The 20,586-nt window shown below is 36.3% G+C and overlaps 2 protein-coding genes across 7 annotated transcripts in view; one reads left to right on the forward strand and one right to left on the reverse strand.

Annotated features, from left to right (window-relative positions):
• Positions 1–18,374, reverse strand: part of CHRM5 (cholinergic receptor muscarinic 5) — a 62,764-nt gene extending 44,390 nt beyond the window's left edge. Inside the window, exons 1-2 of one of the 6 annotated variants that reach the window (XM_027708830.1) lie at positions 18,106–18,374; positions 7,250–7,490 (exon numbers count right to left, since the gene is read on the reverse strand). The gene's annotated coding sequence lies outside the window, so the exon portion shown is untranslated. Of the gene's footprint in view, positions 1–7,249; positions 8,015–18,105 lie in introns of those variants that run through there. The other 5 variants (XM_027708815.1, XM_027708824.1, XM_027708806.1 and 2 more) reach the window with 5 other exon arrangements.
• AVEN (apoptosis and caspase activation inhibitor) overlaps positions 1–20,586 on the forward strand; it is a 104,381-nt gene that overhangs the window by 33,443 nt on the left and 50,352 nt on the right. The gene's annotated exons all lie outside the window — the stretch shown is intronic.

The raw sequence follows: 20,586 nt of genomic DNA on the forward strand, positions 1-20,586 counted from the left end.
TGCCTTATTAAGTGTTCATTTGCTCTTGGTTTTATATATCCTCTTTCTGTCCCATAGACAACTTTATTTTTCTGAGTTGTATTTGAATATGAAAAATGAGGAGGAGGAAGAGAAAGAAGGGAGGAGTAGAAATCTCCAGGAAGAACAATTTAGTCACTTAGAGGAAAATTGCCTACAAGTATGAGATGACTAAATTAACTTGTAGAAATGTAATCTGAAAGCATCAGATCTCATACCTGTACCTTACGAGCATAGTTTAGCTTGTCAAAGAAAATTGGTCTTTATAAATATCTCCGTGTAAAGTAACATTTAACTAGAGACAAAGTGTTTTAAAGTCTCTAAGTGTTTGATTTGGTCATGTTATCTTTGTGTTAAAAAAAAAAAATCCCAACAACTACAAAAAAACCCCCTAGTGATTATTTTTGTTTAGTGCCTGTACTTCAAAACAATTTATCTGTATCTGTTCATCTGAACTTTAACAATTTTCTTTTGGCTGTTCATTTATTAATAGAAGACTTCCCTAATAGTTCTTGGGGGGTTTCTATTTGCAAACCTTTCTACTTTAAAGTATTTTAACATACTACCATTTTCCATTGCTGCAGTGGTTATAGGAAACTGAGGAAGTGAACAATGGAACCCCTTTGGGAAGCAAAATTGGGAGTATGAATTAAAAACTTATGTTTACAAACTTGCTCAGTAGAGGGAAAAAGTATTTATGGTCTAAATTTTTGACATGAATTAAGAAAACCAGAAGGACATTTTTTTAGTTAAAAAAAAGCTATAGAGAGAGGTAATAATTTTACCTCACAATTGCAAATGCTTTATGGTGGTGACAGATGCTATAGGCAATGGTTTTTTCTAAGTATCTAGAATAAAATAATCTGAGCTCTATTCCTGAAGTCTGTCAATCTCCCAGACTGACTGCAAATTGAAATTATTTCATTCAAAAAGGACTATTGAAATAGTTTGTTCTGTTACAGAAATAACTCACTGAGCAAGCTATACTGTATGATAAGAAACTGCTGTAATGCATTTTTGAAAACTGAAGCATTGAACAACCACACTTGCAATGTAACTTCATGTGACTAGAGTTCATTTAATCATGAAAGGAAAGCACAGTAGGTTAATCCAGGGAAAATATAACATGGACAAGATATATTTTGGTAACAGTGATATTGCACACCTATGATACCAGTCAGGAAGAGATGATATCCACATAATGGCATTAGAGCTAATTTATCTAATTTATATTAGAATAGGTAAAAATTCTCGAACAGCTTATTAAGGAGAGTATTTATAGGTGTTTAAGAAAATGAATTTTTTCTAGAGCCTGTTTTTAGGTATCTGAGTTCTGACAGCTTGGCACTGCTAAACTTAGAAATTATTCCATTTCCTCCTCTCCTTGCAACACGTTTTTAAAACATTATTTTAATTGTTAGGTGACATAGTATTTGCCATTATTTGCTTTTAGATGTTAGAGATAAAATACTACCAACAAACATCTTTGAAGTATAGTTCCTTCATTTTTTAACTTGCAAGACATATGAAATAGCAAATACAATAAAAAAGTCAGTTTCAGTAAGGTTTGGGGCAAATTCGAGGAAGGGAAACTTGCTGTTGTTTCTTTCCCTGAAAAATAGTGGACAAAGCCAGTAAAATTCATAGATTACAAAGCCAAAGAAACCATTTCTGATTGGGTGAGCTTTTCTGAATAATAGAAACAGTCATAAAAGTAAGTTATGAACTAGTTATTGGTTGACTTAGGGCATATCTCTTAGTACAGCTACTGTTAAAAGCTGTTGTCAGTCGTGATTTAAACATGTCTACCTTGACTACAGCAAGGCTTTCGACACTCCAGAGATCCCTTCCAACCCCAGCTGTTCTGTAATTCTGTGAATTTCAGTGACAGAGAATCCCTCAGAGCCGATTGTTGCACTGGGCGCTTGAATTGATCTGATGTGTTGTTACCTTCCTTTTTAAGGTATGTGTGTGATTTCCCCTCTAATTCTGTGTAGCCTGAGGACTGCGGAGAGTTACAGTAAAAACCCACAAAAATGACAGATTTAAACTCGTTGCAGATTAAGTGATGTACGTTTTATGTGTGTAAACAGTCCCCATCACATTCGAAGTCGTCTGATTGTTACTCTTCACTAGTTGAAAGCAAACGAACCATAGAAATTAGGAAAAGAATAGAGAGCAAAATAGAAAACACATCACGATTTTGTCACCACATAAGTCAGTGACACAGACATACTGTGTAACTTTTTCCAATTCAGATCGCAGAAGCTCCACAAGGAAACAATTGTACAGCAAAGGGCAGCAGGAAAGCTAACAGCATGGAAGAATTTACATAAGGCATGGCTAAGGATGGTATGAGTAGAGTAGAATAGAGGTCTTCAATCCCCAAAATAGATGACTGAGAACAGTATGCCATTGCTGTCTGTGAAATCATGAAGGATGGATATGATGAATAAGAAATTACTATTGTGTCTTCTAGTGCAAGAAGTAGGGAATATTGAATGAAACTATCTGGCAGCAAATTCAAAACAAAGAAAGGACCTCTGTCACAGGATCTTGTGGAAACTGAAATTTTGTACAAGGTCAAAAACAACTGGAAAAGGTTATCTTATAAGTAAGACATTATCTCTGGCTCAAGAAATCCTTGAACTGCAAATAGCTAGAGGCTGGCAGAACAATTCTGAGGAAGTATCCTGATGTGTTTGCCCTGTTTTCAAGCTTCCTTAGACTTAGGCTGTTGGACACTGTTGCACAGAATTTGGGGCTGTGTGGAGCCTCTAATTCGATATGATGTGACCTTTCCCGAGTGATGTTCTTCTCTCTTCCCTGTTGTAAGCTGTGGAATCACTAAATTAATATTTAAAGTTTGAGATGGTGCCAGTTCAAAGCTATTGGAAGGTACTGAGGTACTCTAAAGGATTCATTTTTCCGTAATTTTAATATTTTTAGCAAGCTTGCTTACTTTACCACTGCTTGATGTATAAGTATATAGTAGGGGAGTAAGTAGCAAGTTGAATTCTTTGTAAAGCATCAATACTGCTCAATGAGGCAGACTATACAAATGGATATTTTTAATGTCTCATAATTTCAGGAGTGTTGAAGAAGACAAAATAATGTTTTTCTAGAATACTGAAAAAATGCTATCAAATGGAATGATTTAGGTAACTGTAGGTCCATGTATATGGTATTGCTCCTGGGAAAAAGGAATGGAAAATGTGATACAGGATTTGGTTATTTAGGATTTAAAGTGCGGAGGCAGGCCTTGCTGGACCTACAAGTTCGTCAAGGACCGGCAGTCAAAAGGACCACCAGACAACAGAGAGGAATGAGCTGAACAGATCTAAGTTGAGGCTACAGGGCTGCAGGTTTTCAGCACACAGTTTCATCTGCCATAACAAAGTTTCTTTCTTTGCAGATACTGCGTTGCCATATCAGACCCCTTCACAAAGCATTGCATTTCTGCTGTAAATGTATGTAAGCCCTATGTAAATGTACGTAAGCTTTTAAGTCAGAGTTCATACTGATAGAGGCCTGAAGGTCTGTCACTGTGCCTTCTCACTTATAAACTGCTTTTGCCTGAACTGGCACTGCCTGTTTATTCCACACCAAAAAAAAAAGGGATATGAATATAACCAATATCAGTCAATTTGGCTTTTTGGAATATGTCTCTTTGGATGTGATAGGAAGTACTGCATAATATTATCTTCATGTATCTACAGTGCAAATGGTTTGATGTGTTTTAGTTCCTTTTTTCTTATTATGGTAATTTTTGGAGGCAGGGGATTATTTAATGAAAGGGTTTGAGAGAGATGCAACTGGCTGTGGTGAATTTTGTATTCATCTGTAACTCAAAGTGAAATGGATGTATTGGGTCAGTGATTTAACTATAGGAGCATAAGTTCTATTTGGTTATATAAGTTCTATCTCTTAATAAAAAGATGGAAGTGTAAAAGTATCTTGTGTTTTACTTGTAACATAATCGTCTTGAGTAGATATGTAAGTGAATGCAGAAAATAGGCCACAAGGTCTGAGTATGTATACCTACAAGTCCGTGCTGCTAGGTGTGTTAGACCCTGAGATTAACTCAGTTGGTAAGAGCATGGTGCTAATAACACCAGGGTTGTGGGTTCAATCCCTGTATGGACCATTCACTTAGGAATTGGACTCAGCGATCCTTATGGGACCCTTACAACTCAGAATATTTGGTGTGGATTTCTATTAGCTGATGACTGCCTTGAAGGGGCAGTTTGCACTTTTGGTTTGTGTCTCATTTGCATGATTTCTAAAAGGTTTATTATACCATATCTTACCACTTTAATATTTCTTACTTGCTGAATTAGTTGGGAAGGGGGTCCTGTTTGTATGTACCACATGTGCCATTTTGCTAAGCAGACATCCTCTCTAGGCAATTGACTGTAGTTATTTTTGTGATGTGATTTATTCATTTCACAAATACAAACAGCTTAGTACAGAGGAAATGAAAAGATATCCTTGTCAGATGCTTAGCGATCCTTGAACAACTGGTGGAAAATTAAATATTGACTTACTGCTTTCAGGTGAGGTGATTTTATGTAATTACACATTTTGGAAAACATTTTTTGATATATTTATTTCTGGTTGCATGGAAGTTTAGGTTTTGGAACTTCATAATGAACTGTTCACTTAGTTAATGCATCTGAATTCTTTGAGGATAAGTAAGAGAAATAATGCACTTAAAAATAGCATTTATCTTGATGACTTAAAATTATTAATGAATACATCTGAAAAAATCTACCCTTTAAAATTATTACATATTTAAAAAAATAATAGTTGTATCCAATTCTTCCTGTAAGAAAGCTTTCGACTTGTTCATAGCCCTCTCATATTTACAACAGAGCTTAAAAAGCCCTAACTGCAACTCTCAGTTCATAAGTTTCTAAATCACTAAGTTTTGAATAAGCCTTTTGAGAGCTTCATTGAATAATCACTTTTTTTTTTTGGTGGGCTTTTTTGTTTGTTTGTTTTAAAGCCGTGATAATATCTTTTACAAAAGAGGGGGCAAAAACTCAAGTTAAAAATTTTCCAGTGTGAGAGCAGTAACTGGAGAATCAAAGGTTGAATTCCAATTCTTATTTTTCTCTGTTTTTTACTTCCAATTCTGAACCAAATTCAGCAGAAACAAAGCTGTCTTCTGAAATCAACTGACAAAAGCTGTATTGCATCTGCTGCTTGTTGCAAATGTTATGGAGTTGTAGTAGTAGGCTTTGATGATTCAAGTTAGGAAATTCTGAACTGGTGTTATTGAAACTTGTCACCATATTGTTTCGGTTTATGTTGTACAGAACCTACTTCTTAACTGATGTTTTTTTTCCTGGTGTGTATGTGAGACAAAGTATCACTGCCTGTAGTATAGGAACCGTGAGGAGACAGGGAGAATTCTTACTGGATCACTTGAATGTGTGAAGTGAGACATAGGAAAAAAATGACTGAGAGATGTTTGATTGACCAATTGGAGCTACTTATAAAAGAGAAGGACAAACTGGGGAAACATAGAGAATGCTGGAAGCTGTCAGCAACAAAATGGCTGAGTTATAGGTGCACTAGCAAAAATTCCATTAATTCTCGTTAGGGACAGCAAATGGGAAAGTGGAAAAGGGTTAGACTAATAGACTTTGCCTGTTTTAAACAGAAGACCTAAGTGTGAGTGTTTAGAGAAATGAGTTTTTCCCCCTTCCATGGCAGTGAAAAGTGTGACCTTGTAGAAGGAATTTCAGATATATAAAGTACTCTACAGTAATATGCATGAGATGACCCCTCTCCTGCAGAGTTTGTTTCACATATCTTGCCTGGTAGGAATTCTGTTATTTTGGGAGTATGTTGTGGACTCCTGATATTATGATGAGCCTTGTCTCATATCAACTTGAGTTTTTTAGTCTCATGGTATTCTATCAGTCTTTGGCAAGTAAGTTTAGTCTTCTATCACTTGGTAGAATTCATAAATTTTTTGCGCATAAATGAAGGGTTCAAAAGAGGTGTTTGTGAATGGCAAATGAGTCTGTCTTTAGCAAGCATCAGGAAGAGAGATTATTTTAGTAAGTTAGCAAAACATAAAAAGGAAAAAAAACAAGAAAAGAACTGCTTGTTACATTAAATAAGAATATCATATAATAAGATGTGCTAAATAGAAATGAGGGAAGTGATACAAAGAGAAGTAGAGGAGATACTAAAAACAGTGCTAGAAGAAGAAATATTGCATCTTAGTAAATAGAAAAAATTGTGCAAAATCGGAAAAAACAGTAGGAGCAAAGATGTAGTTTTTCAAAGCTGCTGTTGCATACAAAATTGATCAGTGTGATACTATAAAATGATATGTTAAATGATATATGACTCTTAATGCTTTTTTAGTTTCAAGGATTGTGGGAGGTTTTTTGTGTGTGAGCAAAGGTACCTTTCTCTATGACCTCTAAGTGTAGTTTTTTGATTAACAGATACAGTGTTTATTTTTCAAGACCTACTAGATGTTAGAATCTCGTTCTAAAATGTTTTGCATGTTATTTCCATATAGAATTCATGTCAATGTGACTTGTTTTGTGAATGCTCCAAATGAGTTAAAAAAATGAGATGACCTGTACCTTCTTTTTTATACTTTAACTGGGGCACTGATGTCCAATCTTCTGATTGAAACTCTGTACACAGTACCTTGGGGTGTATTAACATGGTGCTGTTTCCTTATTGTGCTGTAGTTTACCTTTCATAAATAACTAAGCAACACTTCTAGCTTTATTTAATATCCTTTTATATAAACAAAGATTCATTATTCTGTAATGAAAGATAGCCTTTTACATCTGCTGCTGTGGTGCAAAACATTGTTTGCTTTTCTAGATTATATAGATAATGAAGTGCAGTAAATTTTTTTTTGGAAACGTGGCTTTTTATTAATTTTTTTTCTTAAACAACCATGCATGGATGTATGTATTAAAGTATTTTAAAGGATTTAAATCTTAAGATATATTTCACTCTAGTATACATCGAGAGAGCATTTGATAGTTTTTCCTTTGAATAACCTTAGTATTAAAAGAGATCTGTTATTTGAACAGTATAGGAAATCTCAGAACATCAAATATCTGGCATAGAATGATTCAAACTTCAGTATCAGTGAAAAGAAATTTAAATTCATCAAGTTATTGTCCATACATGAAGGTATGTGTTGATGTGATAAACAATTAAAGCAGTATATGAAATAAAAACTTACCTAGGAGATATTTGATTGAAGCTTTGTCTGTGCTCTGTCAGAATATACTGAGACTCACTCAGCAGATAGGAAGCTTTTTCCTATTTGAAATGCATTGTGCACTCTCGTCTTGTGATTTCTTTTCCACAGCGTCTTGTTGTTCACTGCTGCTTTGATCTTGTGATATTAGTTGTTTCCAGTTTATTTCCAGGTATCTCCAATATCTGATTTCTTCCACATTCAGCATTTTGTTTATTCTGCCCTAATCAGGTAACAAAAAAGAACCTATGAACTTGGCATCTTCCCCTCCCCACCAAAAAAAAAAATTAAAAAAAAAAAAATAAAGGCAAATGCACCGACCCCAGTTAACTCAAGTATTCAGCACCCATTTAAAAAATCGTTTAAATATTTAGAATCCAGTAAATTCCATCTGTTTTCTGGTGCTATTCCAACACTGAAAAGTTATTTTCCTACATATTTTGGTAGCCTCCACATTTTAGATTTTTGTAGGAAATATGCAGGATCAGTAGATATCAGGTCTTAACTTTTAATCCATGCAATATTATTCTGTGAAGGATGGTGAAGGTCTGCCTCTCTCAGCTCCTTATGCTTCTGTCAGACACAGATGTGAAATGCTGCTTTAGAGCAGAGGGGAAAAAAAATCCCAAAGGGTGTAGTGTTTTGTCATCTCTCAGGACAGTGAGCACGCATGGCATCAATGAGTAGCAGATATGAGCTATTCAAACCAGTCACTGAACTGACAGGATGACGATTTCATACATAATAGAACCATTAATTATTTCTTCTGATGGACAGCAGTATGTACTAGAAGAAAAAAGCAGCAGATGATAATACTAGGTTTGATAGGTTCTCTGTGTTTTAGCAGCTTGTCATCAAGAAACAAACCAGGAAAAAAATGTGGTTTTGGGATATGATCAGGTAAAACAGATGAGAGTTGTTTTGACATGGTGGATGTCATGCATAGGGTTAAAAACGCCCTTCAGCTTAAGGTCTATTCATAGCTACCTTTTTATCAAAAAGATGTTCCAAAAGATTTGCTTTGAAAATCGTGGATTGTGTTTTGCTTCATGTAACCTTTCACTGGGGAAACGTGGCTGTAGTCTTATGGGTTTTCACTTACACCTTAATGTGCAGATTAAGCCTACACATTTGGGTTTTTTGCCCTGCAAAAGGAAACTCTGTGTTTGAAGATGGTGTTCAAACTCACTGCACACTTCATATCAAAGACTGACTCACAAATCCATTTCTAATTAATTTAGAAATGTAAATCGTCTGATTTAATGTTAAGTAACCACTCTGTTAATATGTAAGAAATTATATATATTTAATCACTTTAATGTAGCATAAGCCTTGATAAATCTAAAATATGATGGATAAAATCTTCATTCACTGGTTCAATGTTGTTAGGGGCAATGTATGCTGATTGTGGGAAAAATAATGTGACATTCAGAACTTTTCCTTAGAATATAGTTTCTCTTTTTTTTTTTCTCTTTGGAACCTTACTTAGTGTAAATTTTCTTTGTAAATATGTTGACAAGAAAATGTTTACAATCAATTTTTCTTTTTTTGCCTTCTGTGCATTGAAGGTAAAGAAGAGATAAAATGATAAAAGAAAGAAAACACTACTTTAAAACTGGGCTGAAACATAAACCACATCAAAGACACAGTAGGTGAAGGGGCTACTTCTACTGGTTTGTACTTGTTTGCTCTCATAATTTGCCTTACTTTGGTTTTATTGAAGCAGCAAAGTTATCTTCATCTTTCTTATTACAAAATCATGAAGAGTATCTGGATAAAGCTTTTTTTGGTTTATGGAGTCAATAATGATAACATCAGTAATGCCCTTACATCACATCAAATAACTTTTGGAATACTTTCAGTCTCTAGCTTGCATTCTATCTAGCCCAAGACCAAATCCAAGCCTCGTAATATATGATGGCTGTAACTTTAAATCTTAAGTTGTCAGTCTTGCTCTTTAGGTAAGAAGTTGAGTTGCCAAGGTTACAATGGGTATATGATGTAAAGTCCACGCTGAAAGTACTGGAATGAAACATACTTTCTGAAATAATATTAACACTTTCCGTCTCATGATTTCTGTCCTCAAGCATACAATCCATGCCTGGATATTTCATGAAAGTGCTGATTCTTATGAAAACCTTCCAAGTATTTGGAATCTGACAAGGCACCACCTTTGTATTCTTAGATAATCTTTTGGGAGACAATGCTTGCAAATCCCAAAACAGGGGACTCAAATATCTACTGAGTGATTATCCCCATAAGAAGTCCTGAAGCACAAAATAACTGAGCAGTGTTTTAATACACACATGTGCAAGTGCACATATAGACATACATGTATAAACCCCACTTTTTCCCTGTCTTCAGGACAAGGTTACCTGACTATTTGTATGTTAGTATCAAAAGTATCGAGTATTCTCTTGTCTCAAACCCAGAGATGAGGATAAACTTGGATAAAGCAGCATGTTAAAATTTAGTGGATGACAGTGGTCTTGACATCTTGATATGTAATCTGAGTCTAAGATAAGGAGATGATTGGTGTTAAGAATTCAAACTCTGAAGATGAAGCTGGTTAAAATTTTCAGCCTGGACTACAGCATGAAGAAGAGGAATTGTATTTTTAGCATGGTGTTCTGAAAATCTTTTTCATTTGGTCAAGCTGTAACAGGAATAAGCTATATATATAAGCTTCATGACTAAAGGGGATAAATAACATGTCTGGTAGAGAATATTGCTACTGAAGTAGCAAAAGCTTCAAGCATGCACCACTGAGCACTCCGAAGGTCCTATAGTCTGTCTCGTGCCTGGATATCTACTATATGGCTATCAGTGCTATACTATGTGATTACTTCTTCCAGAGTTTGGTTATCTTGCACTCACAGGATGGCGTGATGAGGGATTCCACGTCCGTAAACAGTGTCAGTTGACATGAAGTTCTCGAACCTCTAAGCTAGGAGTAAGTACTCACAGGGGGCTGACTACATCCCTCTACGTCATTTCATTTGGATCACAGACATGTTGCAGAACTGTAAGGGGGATACTAAACAAGTTTGCAGATAACACAAAACTGGGAGGAGCTGTTGACTCCCTCAAAGTCAGGGAGGCCCTGCAGAGAGACCTACTCAAATTAGAGGACTGGGCAATCACCAACCATAGGAAGTTCAACAAGGGAAAGTGTGGCATCCTGCACCTGGAACAGGGCAACCCTGGATGTATGGACTGGGGAATGAGATGCTGGAAAGCAGTGCCATGGAAAGGTCCTGGTCGTTGGCAAGGTGACATCAGACTGGTGACCTGTCACTAGTGGGGTTCCACAGGGCTCCATCTTAGGTCCTGTGCTCTTCATAAATGACTTGGACTGAGGACTCAAATGTGTACTAGGTAAGTTTACTGGCAGGAGCTGTTCACTCCCTCAAAGGCAGAGAGGCCTTGGAGAGAGATCTTGACAAATCAGGCTGCTGGGCAATCACCAACCATAGGAAGTTCAACAAGGGGAAGTGCTGGATTCTGCTCTTGGGATGGGGCAGCCCTGGATGTTCGTACAGATTGGGGAATGAGATGCTGGAAAGCACAGCCATGGAAAGGAATCTGGGGGTCCTGGTCGATGGGAAGTTGAATATGAGTCAGCAGTGCCCTGGCAGCCAGGAGGGCCAACCCTGTCCTAGGGGGCATCAGGCAAAGCATCACCAGCCAGTCGATGGAGGGGATTGTCCTGCTCTGCTCTGCACTGGGGCGGGCTCACCTTGAATATTGTGTGCAGTTTTGGGCACCACAATAGAAGAAAGACATTAAGCTCTGTGGTGGGGAAAAAAAAGTGTTTTTCCCCCTGGAGTTAAAAAAAAAAAGTAACCCCCAAGACGATGGTGTCTCTCTTGGTGTTGACCCAATCAACGCTCCTACAAAATTTAAACATATCACATCAGACCGGAAAAGAAGGATGATGAGGTAGTTGGAGAAGAGGCGGCCATGTTCTGAAGCCACAAGGAGAGGGGGCAGGAGCCCCGCTGGGGGACCACGGCCCCCCCGCCCCCGGCAGGGGTCATAGAAACTCGGAAACAGTGTAAAATTGGACTGAGGTCTGTGACTGAGAAGCTAGGAGTCTTTCTTCACTGTGAGTGGGCAGCAGAAGACGGAAAGGCAGCGGCAGAGACAGCACTGAGCAGAGGCTATGGCTGAAAGCCAAGAGATAAGAAGCAGCAAAGCCGGCATGCAGCCAAGGAAGACACAGAGATGTCTAATGGAGAGAGAGAGAGAGAGAGAGGACTAAGCTCTATAGAAACAGTTTTGGGGGTAAGAACTGAATCAAAAAATCCCCCAAAACCCCTCTGAGACCTCCTAGAGAGGAGGGGTGGTGGACTCCCACTTGAGGGGAGTCTTGGAATGCAGCAGTACCGGAGAGAGGAGCTAAGAAGCTCAGATGTCCTGGAAGCTGGACCGGGATGGCCAGACAGAATGCAGAGGGGGTGACCTTGCCTCCCCACTGCTGCTGCTGCCAGGCTGGCAGCCTGAGACAGAGCACAGGAGCTCTGATAGAACTCTTGAGGCAAAGACTTTCAACTGAAAGCTGCCCGAGGCGTTCTGACTCAGGGGTAAATTCCCTGAGGAAAGGGACCGTCATGAAGACCCCTGCACTTCGTGATATGACGTGGTGAAGCGAAACTTTGTCCCAGTTAACGCAGTCCACGGAAGAGAGAGACCTTCGCTTGGAGTCGAAGGGCCAAGAGGGGTGAGAGGAGACCCCCTCGTGTGTAATGGAAAGAGAAACTGCTGCCTTAAAGGTGGAAGGGATCTTTTCCTTCTTCCCTCCTGGACTTTTATTGGAGGGAGATTTGATCCAATGTAAATACTGATTTATCATAGGAGAGATAGTTAAGATTGTATATATAATGTATTATAATATTTATTTGTGTAGTGATTGTAATATAATTCCCTTCCCCCCTTATTGAGTCTTGTGTTTTGTCTGGAAAACCCCTCTCACACTGGGGTGAGTTGTGGGAAGGGGGCTTGGACTCGGGAATTGGATTTTAGGGGTCTCAAACCGCTACAAGCTTTTAGAGAGTGTCCAAAGGAGGGCAGTGAGGGTGGTGAAAGGCCTTGAGGGGAAGCCATATGAGAAGCGGCTGAGGTCGCTTGGTCTTTTCAGCCTGAAGAAGAGGAAACTGAGGGGAGACCTCATTGCAGTCTACAATGGCCTTGTGAGGGGAAGAGGAGGGACAGACACTGATCTCTTCTCTGTGGTGACCAGTGACAGGACCTGAGGGAATGGCCTGACATTGCATCAGGGGAGGTTTAAGTTGGGTATTAGAAAAAAGTTCTTCACCCAAAGGGTGGTTGGGCACTGGAACAGGCTCCCCAGGGAAGTGGTCACAACACGAAACCTGATAGAGTTCAAGAAGTGTTTGGATGATCCTCTCAAGCACATGGTGTTACTCTTGGGGATGGTCCAGTGCAGGTCTAATGGTTGGACTCTGATGATCCTTGTGGGTCCCTTCTAACTCAGCATATTCTGTGATTCTGTGATTACTTTCTGATAGCAGAAAAGTTAATTTGTAGTGAGGAAGAGGTCCTGTACTTCTTGGACAGACTTCTGTTTCAGTTCCTACTTTTTTGAGTGTATATGTTATAGCCAAAAACCTCAAAATAACTACTATGTAGCTTTGGTTAGCAACAGGTTGAAACTGCACCTGAAAATCAGATCTAGGGTAAGTAATGCACTTAAGAAATGCTTTAAGAAAAGTGCTTTTTAAAAGTTACACAAGAAGTGAGCACAATGTTTGCTTTAAAAACAATTTGCACTTTAAGTGTGTGAGCATTTGAATTAAAAGCTCACTGAAATTTCATGGGAATCTCAGTGATATATAATATTTACAGTATCAAAGCTGATAGCTTTGCAAATAGTATTAAGCCGTGTGTTAGTCTGCGATAGTCCATTCATGATTAATAATTATGGATTCTTCAAGTCTTAAAGGTCAAATATTACCCCTACTGTATGAAAGTAATTTGTCAACTATACTGGAAAAAACATTTTTCTAATAAAACTGAGTGATCAGTAAAGCTGTATCTCAGTCAACTGTTTCTACAAATTATAAAATGCATGATAATCACTAATGTTAGTACTGTAAAGAAATTGAGGGAAAAAAAAAGAAGACATGGTGTTAGGAAAAACTTTTAAGCATTTTCCTTTTTGAGAATTTTATCAGATTACCTGTTTCAAGGAAGTTGATAAGTAGTCGTTGCTTTTCAGAGAAAAGCAGTGTATCTATCAGAATTTTTTAATCACTGCAGAGCTAATGCTCTGAAGAAAATGTCATTATTGCTGCTTCTTTTGTTACTTACAAGTAGTTCTTGCCTTTATGAATAAAATACTCTTCTGCCTTATTCTTTTTCCCTTTTTCTTTGAGGGTGTGTGTGTTTGTTGTGATCTCATATCAATAATTATTTGTTATTGAAGGTTAAATAATTCTGTTTTGTGAGTGGAACATTTGTTTACCTTCCAGCTAAATGAAACTCTTGTGCAAAACTGTATTTTTCAGTGTTCAATGTAGAATATATTGTACATTTCTTAAAAAAAGATCAAAAAATCAATGTCTGTATAAATAAAAAGTCTTCAAAGTTTTAAATTTTTGAAATCAGTTGTACAATTAACACTGAGTAATTTTTGACTTAAAAACACAACAGCCTGAATCTTAAATTATTTTTAATTTAACAGCTATATCTGCTAGCTCTCAGTGAAAGGAGGTACTTTGTCATCTCTTAAAATGAGACTATTCTCATCAAATTAGTATTTCCTATAGTCTGAAAAGTGGTATAGAACAACAAACTCAAAAGAGAAATGGAAGAAAAGGAGGTTTTGTTACCTAGGAAATGAGTGAGTAAAAGTACTTAGCACAATTCTTATCATGTCAGGCATCAGAGGCCTTTTGTGTTTCCTAGATTTTAGTTATGGCAGTCAAGTTAGATTTGAGACAAAGTGACTTTAATAAGAAATCCTTGGAGAAGGCAGGCAAATAGTTTGTTTTCTGCTTTTCTAGCTGAAGTGTTGCTAGTAGATGTATTTGGACAGAATGCTTTAATAAAATTGTATAATAATAATAATGATGATTTAACGTTATTTCTAGGACTGTTGAGTGCTTGCAAGCATTTTGGTGGAAAATCTTTTCAGTGAAATTTTGCAAGAATGATACTTGCAATTAAACTTTTTTTTTTGGAGAATGAACTAGTGTACTGACACGGGTTTTAATTAATATGTTTTAGAAATCATAATTTGGACGTTTTTGTGTATAAAAATTTGACTGCCGTGGTATGTTTTTTTCCCCATTATTTTAATATTGGAAACAGCTGAAGATTTTTGCTTTTGTTTAACACAGTGTTAGGAACGGTAAGTAATGATTGTTCCACAAATATATGAGCTTCAATTATATTTGTAATCACATTTTAATTAATGGATCAGTATTTGTGAATGTGCTGTCTGTCTGATTCAGTCAAATAACAGCAGGGTGCTGTTACTAAACTATTCAGATTGGTAACAAATTATGAAATTGTCTTGAAGACTGAACAGTTTTGCGAAATTGTTGTTTGTTAACTTGTGATATCTGATGAATATGTGCTCAGCAGATGCTGTCCAGATATCTTTCAATTGGCTCTATTTTTTAGACTGTTCATATATATGCAGGAACCAGATGGATTATGATCTTGGATTTAATTTGTTTTGGATTTTAAACTCATGTGGCAACTCACCCCAGTCACTTGTGTAAGGGGAAGTTTTGCAGTTAATTTTTTTTGTTGTCAAGGTAAGGAGTGATAACACTGAGACCACAAGTTTTGGAAGAGTTTGCGGGGGTGTGTCAAAGATTTTTAAGTTTTGCTTATGCACATTCTTCCTCTTTCCCTCTCAACTTGATCATTCTAGTTGCCATAACAACTTCATAATAGCAGCGCATTTACTGCTGTAGTTAAGGTTGTGTCAGCACTTCCATTATAAGCTACTGTTTTCAGGAATTTCTAATTTATTCACAGGCTTAAAAATGACATACAGTAAGCCTATGTAATTGGTTTTAATGTATGGTATCAACTTTTTGAAAGCTACTGTTGTCTGAGCTCTGATGGCATGTATAAAATATCATATTTTTTCAATTTTTTTTCTTTTTTACTGAGAAGTAGCAAAACATTTTTAGTCTAAAATTAATTTTGACTGGTTCCCATCTGCCAGAGGTATGAGAATCAACATGTTCTTTTGCTCTACCACAATGCTCCATCACGCCTGTATCCAGTTAGACCCATCTGTTCCTGTTAGTTAAAAGGTTAGTGTGAACATGGTGCTTTTCTGGGAAGTAAGAAAAATATAACCTTTTTAATATAAGAATTTCATATTGCATTAAGAAATAAATGTTTGACATCTTCAATACTTTTATAGTTAATTTTATGTTAAATAAAGACTAGCAATCTTAAGTGGGGGATGATTTTTGAAATGCAAGAAGTAGAGGGCGAGTCTATGGACAAAAGCTAGTATTGAAAAAAAGTCGGTTAGTCATTGTAGATGCAATTTCTGTTGAAGAGTTTAGTAAGGAATTGTGCATAACTACAGTACAACTTTCTGCAATCTGGAAATTGTTTAACCTGGGTAACCTGTCTGAGGGATTACCTAATTTGCAGATATGCTCTGTGCTTTGGAACAAGTGATTCCACTTGGAGTGTGATAAAGGGATTGTTCAAAGACTTTACTCCTCCCAAATACATTTTTTTTTCAACACATTTATTTCAAGTGAATTTACAAGGCACAGCATGAACTTGCTGCCCTGAATGATTATGTATTGTATAGCTGTGAGGATTCATGGGATTTTTGTTTGCTTTTATTTTTAACCTATCTTGTTGCAAAATGTACTGAAAGACACTCGCCTCTAAAACAAAATGATGCCTTTTTGCTGTAGGAGACAACAGTATAACCGTATGTTACACGGTTTTAGAAACTGTTCTGTACTATTGTTACTCATAAATTAGAAGGGAAAAAAACTTTCAGCTGCTTTTTAATCCCTTATTGTTTTTATTTTACTTTGAAATAAAGTCTTCACTTACACACTTGCTTCAAATCTAAGTAATTTTATGTTCCTTTTTTAGTTAATCTATGATTCTACTTCAGTGTAGTAAAATATAATTGCAGGTATTTAGACATTTGTTTGTATCACCTCAGTTGATTGATGTTTGAAAAACTTCAGCAACAACATGTAACTTTAAAAGAAGACTGATTTGATTTTAATGGTATGTAGTAATCATAGCTATTAATTTCAAAGTCAAATTTCTTTGATTTTTATTTTTATATATTTAATTTAATCATTCTAGTTTGAAAGTTTTTTTTTTAAGTACATCTTACACTAAAGAAAAATTGTGGGTACTTCTCAACTGAGTAATATAAATAGTTTTTTAAAAGCTAATTGATGTCTTTGGCACAGACTTTCTGTTTGATTCTGGACAGGTGAAATATTCAACCTGGATTTCCTATGTCCAAACACTTTATCATCCTTTTATTCCTTCACTTTTTAATGTGCTTTCCACTTTCCTCCCAGAATCTGATTAATTTTTAGGTATTTTCTATTACTGGTTTTGAAATCATATTCAGAAAATTGATTTGGGAGTTTTTTCCCAACTGACTATAAGATTTACCAACCAAAACCTGTAAATGTTGCAAAAAAAACCCTCTTAACTCCTGAATAAAGAAATTATTTTGAAAGAGCTACATCATTATGGTATTTGCAGATTGCATTTCTTTTTTTCAGTTTTACAGAAATCTGCATTTATTCTCCTATTATCTTCTGTTAGTTTCTACTTTTACTCCCTCCCCATCCCCATAATTTATGGAGCCTTGAATTTTAGAGAGTTCTTAGATCTGGAGGATTAATTTTAAACCTTAGCATGAGCAGTTAGTTCACCTTAGTTGTTTTCTAGGTTCTGTGTTCTGTTGTGATTTTAATTATAAAAGATTTTGGCCTCTCTCTGGTACCTAAGAATTCATGGAAACATTTGCATCCTTTGCAGATTTCATAGCTATGAGAAGTTACTATGTCTCATCTCTGCAACTGTCTTATGAGCAAATATTTGAAGAGAATCTTAACTTGAGATTAGGTTGGTACTGTTTTTCGTAGTACACTTCAGATGAGAGGGAATATTGAAAGAAGTAGTTTAATGTTGCAGGCTCTGGGTAAACTGCAGTCTGTCTGCATTTATTTTGAAATCTGTAATGTAGTTCTCTGGAGCTGTTAAAATTACAGTAGTTTAAAAGTTTTGCTAGAAATTCTCTGAAAGATCTCCTCCTTCATCAATGAAAATGAGGGTAAAAGGTAAGGTTTGATGTCAGTTGAATTTCAGAAAGCAGTATAAAACTAATAGTACTAATAAAGTCTGAGTTGTTAGGTTAGGTTGTTCCAAAAGGTTTTTGTTTTTTTTAAAGGTATGTGCTATGTTGATTTTTAAAGTGCTAGAGATTAGGTAGGGGAAGTGTCATAAATTTATGAAGGGAAGACTTAAATAGAATTACAGGTATCAGGATTTTTTTTTTAAAGCCCATGGTTTGCAAATCGTAGAAACTATTATCTATAAATGCCTAGGTACAGCTTGTTTCCAGAAGACAATCAGCTATAGATCCCCTTTCTTCTTCATGTCTTACATAATTTTGAAAACAATTCCCTTCAAAAATACTGCATGGTTACAAAATAACTGAGATTAACTCATTCACTAATGTAAAATTTTATGTCTTTTCTTTCTAATAGATAAACATTAATTTCACTGAAATTATATTGTTCAGCCTTTAGTTGAGCTAAGGCTCAAATTTTGTTAAGTTTCAGGCTTACCTGAAAGGTTATTAGTTTCCCCATATTCTTTTTCTAGTTTAAAGAATGTTCTTTGTGAGCCATGTGTGTAGTTGTCACCCAGCAGATAGTCATGCATCTGAAAAACACGTCCATAATTCAGATGGTTTCATAGTGATATTGTGTGGTTCATTCTCTGTCTTGTGATGTGACAAATGAGCTAGATGTTTATATTCTGCAGAAGAGCAGGGCCATCCTGCAAAAGACACAAAACTTGCCAGTTTCCAGTAAATAAGGAATGATTTCTGGAAGTCTCCCGGGAGAGGCAGGAAAACAGGTCTTGTTCAAAAACCTCTATAATCTTCCTTCTGCTTTTGTACATGTATTGTGTGGGAAAAGAAGTCCTTTCTTCCTGCTTTCAGACTGTATGCAGGGTTTTCTAAAGACTCATTTTATAAGCTTGGCAATTCTGAAGTTAAATCAGTACATAAAAATATAATTTGGACTTGCCTGATAATTAGGACACAATTAAGGACTACTGCAGTGGTACAGTTTAAAATCTGTCTCATTAAGTAATGAATTCATAAATTAATATTAAAAATATTGGAATTTTAGTTTGCTCTTGCTAATTATGTATGTTGCTGTGTAGTCTGTTAAGTAAACTTTTCTGGTTTATGCATTTTAATCCTGTAATTTTGCCAGTTTAAAAACATCTACTGACGCCTTTGCCAGAAAAAGAAGAATGAATTGAAGTAATGAATTCACTTTCACAGGCTAGTTAAAAGCCAGTTTTAACAATATATCAAGGAAGTCTAAAGGAGAAAGGAATCCAGTACTGCTCTCATTTTGAAGGGGAATATCAATGAATAAGGCACCATTGAGAGTGCATATTAAAAGGCCAAAAAATCAGAAAATATGAGAGACTTTCATATGTCCGTGCATCAAGACATACATTGTCTTTCAGTTTTATATACGTGAAGGTGCATTCTTTGTTTAGAGCTTCTTTCCCATTTTAATCAACACTTTAGTATTCAATTAATGAATCCTGGGAGCTGAACTTTATCATATTTGCCCACTTGTGGAGGAGGAACTGGGATTCTGTCTCAGAAGGAGGATGTTTTGTTTTGGTGTTGGGTTTTGGTTGTTTTTGTCCTTCTGAGGATTTGTTGTTGTAACATTGGCAACTGGAAAAAAACCCCAGTACAACACCTTTACAACCATTTATGACAGATTCTATATTATAACTCATTTTAAAATGATTTTAGAATTTTGAGAAAGATTTATTTTGATGCCATATTGTTTCTTTAAAATCTTAAGGATGTTATATGTGTGGGAACTAAGGGAAGGAGGAAAAAATAGATTATAGTGGATATTATTTGCAACATAGTCCATCAAGTAACTATCTACACTTGAATATTTGAGTAACCAAAGATAGGACAAACTAATCTATACGTAGTGCATTACTTATCTGTTTGCATGCTCAGTGTTTCAATTATGCTCAGTTACAATTTCTTAAGTTGCATTTTTAAAAGTTTGTCAGGTTAAAGATGTTCTAGGAGAGAATTAGCTTCTTGGTGAGTAGTGCTGGCATAATGTAAATAGCATCTTCATACACCTGTTCAGGCATGCAGTTCTGGTTTTGTCACTAGAGGTCAAAAAGTGTACCCTGATAACTTAGTGTCCAATGCTTCTTTCTATATCTGGAGTAGAAATGTACAGTAGGAAACATCCAATACCTTTTAATAATTATTTAGTTATTTAAATGGTGTTTGAATGCAATTATTTTCCACTTCCATTCAGCTGGGGATTATGAAAATATTAGACTTCGTTTTTTCATAATGTGCTTTTTTGAGTGACTCAGTGTATGAATGCATTTGTCAGTTGGATTATGAGTATCATGCTCTATGCCTTATCTCAGCCTTATTTTTAAGGAATCTCTGTCTTTTTTTTCAATTACACAAACGTCAAGTCTCAGAGGGGAGCACAAGACTCATACTTCTGTGATTCATCGCATGATCTCCTGCCACACTGCAGGCATCCTGCATAATGGCAGCAAAAGACTGCTATTTCAGAACCCTTCTGTCAGCCCATGTGTGAAGCATACTGGGGTAGAACATGAAAGATTTGCAGACTAAAGAGACCTGGGCATCACGAGCTGGATGAGAGGCAATAGGGCTGTGCAGAAGCACAGAGAAAGCCTCAGCCCCTATCTTGCAGTTCCGGTACCTGTAGGACAGGGACATGCTTCTCACATGGGCTGATAAAAATATGTCTGCATCACCACTGAATGGGATTGCCCATTGCCATTGTTTTGCCTAATGCATGCAACTTCTACGTTTGGTTCTAGTATACTTCAGATAACTGCTTGTTGATTGCCACTTTTTAAAAGAGAGATGAACGTTAAAATCTAACACTTGCAAAAGAATACATCTATTCAGTTAAAATATCTCTTACAGAGACACGAATAATTGTGTGATGAGAAGAAACAGGAAGATAAGCTGTGATTCTGTTCATCCAGAGCAT

Source organism: Neopelma chrysocephalum, unplaced genomic scaffold, assembly GCF_003984885.1.
Source record: "Neopelma chrysocephalum unplaced genomic scaffold, ASM398488v2 Primary Assembly neopelma1_24, whole genome shotgun sequence".
Lineage (NCBI taxonomy): Eukaryota > Metazoa > Chordata > Aves > Passeriformes > Pipridae > Neopelma > Neopelma chrysocephalum.